Below are 6,952 nucleotides of genomic sequence, written 5' to 3' on the forward strand. Positions count from 1 at the left end.
CTTATGTATATTTTTTTAGAAACAGTGACCTTGATTTGAAAATATGAGCACAATCAATAAAACACTGAAACTTCAAAGTGCTTTTGTTTATACTTCAATCCTTCCTATCACCTACTGTTTATTGCTCTTATGTCATCAATCCCACTGGAGTTCAAGAAAACTTAGCTGGTTTTCTATAAACTCCCAGAACTATTCTTTTCCCATGTACTCTCATGTCTCTACAACTTCTGATGTAAAACAGATTTTAAATTTGTGTAGATCAGAGGTCAACATGAAAGCCTAAAACAAAACAAAAAAAGATGGCATTCAACTTGTACTTCTGGTTTCTATTACAACTCCCAAACTATCTTACAGTCATATTAAAAATGGTAATGTTATCCTGCACCATATTCTACCTGAAATTAAATAGGTGCTCATTTTAGATAAACTCATATATTGGTGAATTGTACAAAGGAATTGTACCCAATTTTACCTTCATATTAAGAGTCAAACATCTTCTGAAGGTACAACCTCTGTATAGATTTTCATTCATTGACTTTGGGGTAAGAACAAAAGCCAGAGTATAGCCCTTTACTTCCATCACTACGCAGTCACTCAATACTCATGCATCTGTTTATTCTTGATAATTGACTTACTGATGTAGTCACCAGTTGGATCAATGGCTTTGTGATCTGGCAGAACTTTCAAAAGTTTCATTATAGTTTCTGCAAGTGTTTTACTGAAGCAAAGCAATATCCTGAAGCATTAATATTTCCATTCCCATTTCTATGATGCAGCAATAAATATAATGGGACAAACTCTGAAATCTTTGCTTAGGTTTAATTCCTCTCTGAAATATGTGGGAGTTGAGTCTTAGCAAGGAACAAGGATTTGGCCCAATATATTGCCCTGTTTTCCAGTATTTAGGTATGTATCAGGCCTACTGCATTTTTAATGCAGAACTGAATCTGTTTAATAAAAGATTAAATTTTCTCTAGTCCTTAGCATTGAAGACTTCTCTCTTCACAGGCAAATCCTTTCATCCTAATCATGTAGAAGTATTTGGCAGAAGAATCACTGAAATTCTACTATGCTAGACGTAAGTCAAATGAGATTTGTGTGCTTTTGAGGGCCCTGCTAATGTGCAGGTAAAGGCGCAATAGGAACTAATGCACAATCCACACCCTCGTGCCTCCTGCCATGCCCCACATTCATGGAAGGAAGCATGATTGTGGGATTGCACATTAGATCCCATCATTACCTATTACTGGTGCGGGGGTGGGAGGAGGGGGATGGCAGGAATCATGATCCCCAGCTTTCCCTACACTGGCTCTTGCGGCTGAAACCCCCACAGCTGACGGGGCTTGATGGAGCTTGCAGCAGGGGCAGTGTTCTGCCTGCTGCCCCCACTGCAAGCCCTGCAGCCAAAGATGCTGCCCCTTCTGCGAGCCCCCACTGCAAGCCCCACAGCGGGGGAGGCTCAGAGAAGGGCAGTGCTCTCCCTGCTGCAAACCTTGCAGCTGACAAAGCTGCTCAGTTGATGGCGCTCTGAGCCACAGGGGAGCACCTGGCCACATGTTCAATTAATAGTGTGATTAGAACAAGTTACAAAATCATTACACCTTTTTTTTGTGGAATGACTTTGTAGCTTATTTTTTTATCACGCCATTAATTGGTTGAACATGTAGCTGGGTCACAACTTAAGGCGTGATTACTTAGTTAATCAGTAGTAGCTGCTAGTTTGTGTGTTTGTGTCCCCATATACACACTTTAGTTGCACTACTGTTTTGGGAATTGTCCATACAGCAGCACACATGGGAACTGGATATGTCAGGGAAGGAGGAAGGTATGTATGTAGAATCTACAGCTTTGTCTCTGGTGACCTCATACCCTGAAGTTTGATATGAGGCCATGGTTTCCTCTGGTTTCCTTATAAGAGACTTGCCTGTGAGAAGGGCTTCAGTTCTTGGACTCTGAGAAGCAGGAAGGAGAGGATAGGTCTGGCATATGAGGTGGATCTGAGGGGTGGAGAGTGCTGGAACAGCCTGATATAAGAATCTCTCTGCAGCCCAATGCCCATGGAAAATCACTTTGGTTTCTATAACTTCATTAGGAATTCTGGTAGTACTTACATGAATACCAAGGACTTTGACAAAGTTTACAAATTCCCACAAACAGTCCTGCAATCCCCCAGGATTAAAAAAAAGAATGAGTTGGGCCCTGAAAAATCATGAGGCATTTGGCACATTCTGACTCAAATCTAAGGGGACTGTTTCAATTCTGTCTCTGTTTTGTTTCATTAGAGGCATACACCCAAGTGACTGCATGAAAGCTAGTTATTTTCTGTAGGCCATGACAGAAAATAGCATTCAGTTATTATTTATTTCTTATTTTGCAGAATAATAATACTTTGGATACTGCTGATTTGCGTTCCCCAAAATCTTTTGGCTTTCTCATTCCTTGCTGCTCTTGATGCTCGGAAGCAACACATCCTGAATATCTGCATAAATCTGCATAAAATCCATTCTATTGCTCACAGTACCAGAAGGTATCTATCTGCAATTCCTCCACAATGAAACTGTGACAGGAATATAGACTTTCTGTTCCAGTGTATCTCCACATGGTTGATTATTAGTGGAGGGAATAGCCCTGACAACGCTACACATCTGCAACTTAGACATCAAATCATATGGCAAATTGAGATCAAGCATGAAACTATATTTAGGAGGAGAATAGTCAATAGCAGTGTTTCCAGACCCCCATATCTTTCCTGCAGAGTAGTACAAAGCCATAGGAAGAGCAAAAATTGTTCTCCTCCCCTTATTTCTGTATACAATTATTAGCCTACTTAATATAATATGTAACGATTTGAGCTATGATGAAGAGATCTTGGCTACCATGATTTGGTGCATCTTTCTAATGACACGTCAACTCCTATATTTAATGAGAAATATCAAAGCAACATGCTGATATAAAGTAATGTTTCTAACCACTGCAATGGCATATTTAGTGAAAGAAATTTCCAAAATTCTCTCTCTCTCTCTCTCTCTCTCTAACAAACACACATGGGTTTAGAAACAGTGGATCATAAAGGATCTGTTTCATGTAACTTAGCACAAATTTAATTTTGAAATATTTGTAAATATTCAGTCAATTAGACCACTTGATTGGTTGAAGACAGATTACCCTTTGCTATATAAAGGATTCCATTTCTACTGACCTTTTACCATGAGTAGAAGATATTAATAAATATATAATCACAAAGGCATCTTTAGCCTTCATTAGCTAAATGTCAAGTTTCTTGTAGGGGTGGACAAATTGACTCTCTCCTTTCCATACTGCAAAATAGTTATCCTTATTCCATGCTATCTTGTAAAAAGTATTTTTTAAAATTACCCCATTTCTTAGTGAATTTAACCTAGCTTCTCCATGAATTCCATTTACTACCAGCTGCAGATCTATTCAAATTTGCAAGATAGAGGCAGAAATCTCTGTTGCCCATAAATAATGTCCTGAAGTACTCCCAAAGTTGTTCTTTTAAAACTTTATCTTTTTAAATACAAGCCCTGCTCATTCAGTTATTAGATTATGCAGCCTTTATACACTATTGTTAACCACAGACATTGCTGTGGCTCTCATACCTGTAGTATGATTGAATTGTTACTAAACCCAGGATTTAAAAATAAACAGAATAATTAAAGTCTGCAGAACTACATATAGGATCTCAAGACTTTTCTTTTTCACTGATCATCACTGCTTTCTTTCTAAAAGGCAAAGTATCTGCTAACTGGAGTTTGCCTGCTGTCCTCAAATAAGTTTCCAGGTTCCCTTTGTCAGAGAAACAGAGAATGCATTGCATGTCTCCACAAAAGCGTAGACAGCATGCTCCAAAAGACATAAAATCAAGTCTTGATCCTGCAGAGGGATTTGTATGTAGATTTTGTAACCATTCAGCATCCCCAAGCAGGAGTCCTTGGACTTGGATCCTAAGTAGTTTTGATTCCACATTTGGAATTAAAATAATTAATGGTGATCTGTTAAAGAAGCTGCAATCTTGCCAGATAATCACCAGGGCTGGATGCCTTGGTTACTCTCAGGAACATTAAGGTCCACCCATCCCAAATAGATCAATTTGTGGGATGGAGACTGTAATCTTTTCTCATCCAAGCACAGCTGATCGAGTGCTATAGGCTCCAGGTATGCCAGGTAATTCTGACATGTACAGAGAGCTCAGTGGGAAGATGATGAAGGTGGAATTATGAACCAGAATGTAACAATAATATCATCAAAATGTTTGTATATACTACCTGTACATCTAAAATACCTTCGTCTATTGAAAAATTCTATATAATAGAAAATACTCTATATAAATCTATAGAAGTGAATACATTATGGAAGTCTATGGAAATTTGAAAGCATCCTATAGAATTGTGATCTATAACAGGGATAATATTTTCTATCATATTCTGTTGGATGGTTCAAAAAACTTATTGGGAAAAAAAACTTATTGGAAAAGTTTTCTAACATATCCCAAAGAACTTTTCCATAAAGACTAATATAGAAGTTGTACATATAAATAGCTCAAATGCAGCATATTAAATCAACTAATAATACTAAACTGAGCCTTTGAAAGAGAGTCCTGAATAAGGAGTGATGCAAAACACTGTGTGTCTCTTCAAAACAGTATGCCCATGTGGGGATGCATGGCGCAACCCAGGAGCTATAATTGTGTACATGCTTTTAGAGCGTACAGGTGGTGGAGACTCCTTGTGTCATACCTACATGTGCGCACGAATCCAGAGATCCTCTATGGAGCCTTAGATGTGGGTGAGTCGACTGATATTAGGATGCTCTTAATATTCAGGAAATGCTTGGAAACATTCACATTCAGAAAGATTTGGGTGGCTGTGAGAGCTTCATCTGGATATACGGAATGGCAGCACTACAAAACATCAGTGTCTGAAGGTTGATCCGCTATTGTTCGCTATAGCTGCCAGTGTCCCAAGGAGAGTAAATGCCATCTACCATATTATTCCCTGAATGTCATTTGTCAACACTGCCAGTTGTTTATCAGTAAAAGGAGATGTACTGAAAACATGGCTTCCTTCACTAAAAGAGCAAGACATGCTCTTCAGTCAGTAGGCGAGATGATGGTGCCACAGTGAAGGAAAGCAGCAGTAGCAGAGTAAGGGGTACACTGTTAAAAGAGAAGGTCACAGCAGAGATTCGGCTCATTCATTTTTGCAGACAGTGGCTTCAGACTGGTAGCAAATCAGGGCATCCGGTGGTTGGCTGTGCCCTGGGAACAAAGCAAAAAAAATATAGCAAATAAAAGTAATAGTTTATTCTAACTCCTGCTGGAATCAATGGGAATTTTTCCACCAACTTCAGTTACATTCGTATTGAACCCTGAAAGTGTAGATAAAAAAGAAGAGCTGGACAGACTGAAATCTCATCTCCCATAAAAGTGTGGTGTTCATTTTGACTAAAAAGAAGAGGCCTGCCTGCTGCAGAGTGGGTTAATGGTCTGTCACTGCATGCAGCATTTTCATAAACACTTAAATGATTTAGCAGCCTAAATCCCATTGAAAGCCAAACATCTGAAGGAAAAATCTGGAAAGGGTAGTGTGAATCAGAGTCTAAATCCAACCACTGATTGACTCATAAATCTTGGAACAGTCCTTCAAAACCAGATCTGGCATCTGTAGTTCCTAGAAGTTGAATAGTGCCTGACTGATTGTTTAGCAATGTTCAGCTGGCCAAATTTAGTTGCGTTTTGAGATAGTAGCAATTTATATTCAGCACCCTTTGCTCCTCAGCTGCATAACTGGGCATATTAATCCTCTGTGGGAATTTACAGTGCTGATATTATAATGTGCAGTGACTAGCATATGAGATACAAACATGCTATGCAGCATGCACTACATGCAGTTTGCAAGTGGACTGTTAGCACAAAGCATGCAGCATATTAGCTCTCTGATTCAATAAGGGATGGAGTCCCCCCAAATCTTTTACATGCAAGTCAGGCTTCACATTGCTCACAGGAAAAAATAATTCCTTTATTATAGAGACAAATACCAACATGTTGATGGAAGATAACAGAAATGTACATGCCAGCATAAAAATTAGATATGCAAATATAAAAATGAAGGAAGCCTTTTAAAAAAAAAAAATGGAACTGATTACACTGTCGCTGATGGAAATTATATGGACATTTTTCCTTTAGCAGCCCTTTTCAGTATGACAAAAGCAAACTGTCTCAAAGTAAAACTACCATCCAGGTACCCAGTGCTTTCCAGTTGCCTTTAGTAGTGGAAGCTTTTTCCAAAACTTTGCAGTTAGCCTAAAAAAGAAGAGGATAGCATTAGAGCATGTTTTCTGTCATGCAGATTTGTGATCCATCCCTCTTCTAGCTGTATCCTCCTCCCTGCTGCAGCATCACCCCCTCTTGTTTCAGTCCCTTCCAGCAGAGAGAATATGTTTATTTTAAACATCTGTTTCTTCATTTTCCAGTGTCAGCTTTAGGTTCAGTTTCCCCCTCAGCCTGTCCTGTGTCCTTTCTAGCTGCACATGCCCATAATTTTGCCAGATATTTAATATAAAAATGATTACCTTGGCTTCCTGCAAGCTCTGCCACTGCTCAGTGCTTGGTTGCTGCTGAAATCAGTGTGCTCAGTGATGATGTTGGCTGTCTCTAAGCTAAAGCATGCAGTTAAAAGCAGCCTCCAGGAGCAGCAGAGAGTGTTAAAGATGCAGACTTCAGCATTATAGATGCATACTACTGGGATCAAAACACTCCTTTTTCTGTTAGTGGGGAGGATCTTCTGTGGTCCTGAGTTGTGTGTTAGAATGGAACAAAGCAAAACAAAAATCCTGTATGTTTCATTAGTCTTCAGAAAATCAAGTTATTAAAATATTCAGCAGCAAATGTACATCTAGAATGTCAGCAGAAATGACACAATTTACCACTCCC

Source organism: Alligator sinensis, unplaced genomic scaffold, assembly GCF_000455745.1.
Source record: "Alligator sinensis unplaced genomic scaffold, ASM45574v1 scaffold39_1, whole genome shotgun sequence".
Taxonomy (NCBI): Eukaryota; Metazoa; Chordata; order Crocodylia; family Alligatoridae; genus Alligator; species Alligator sinensis.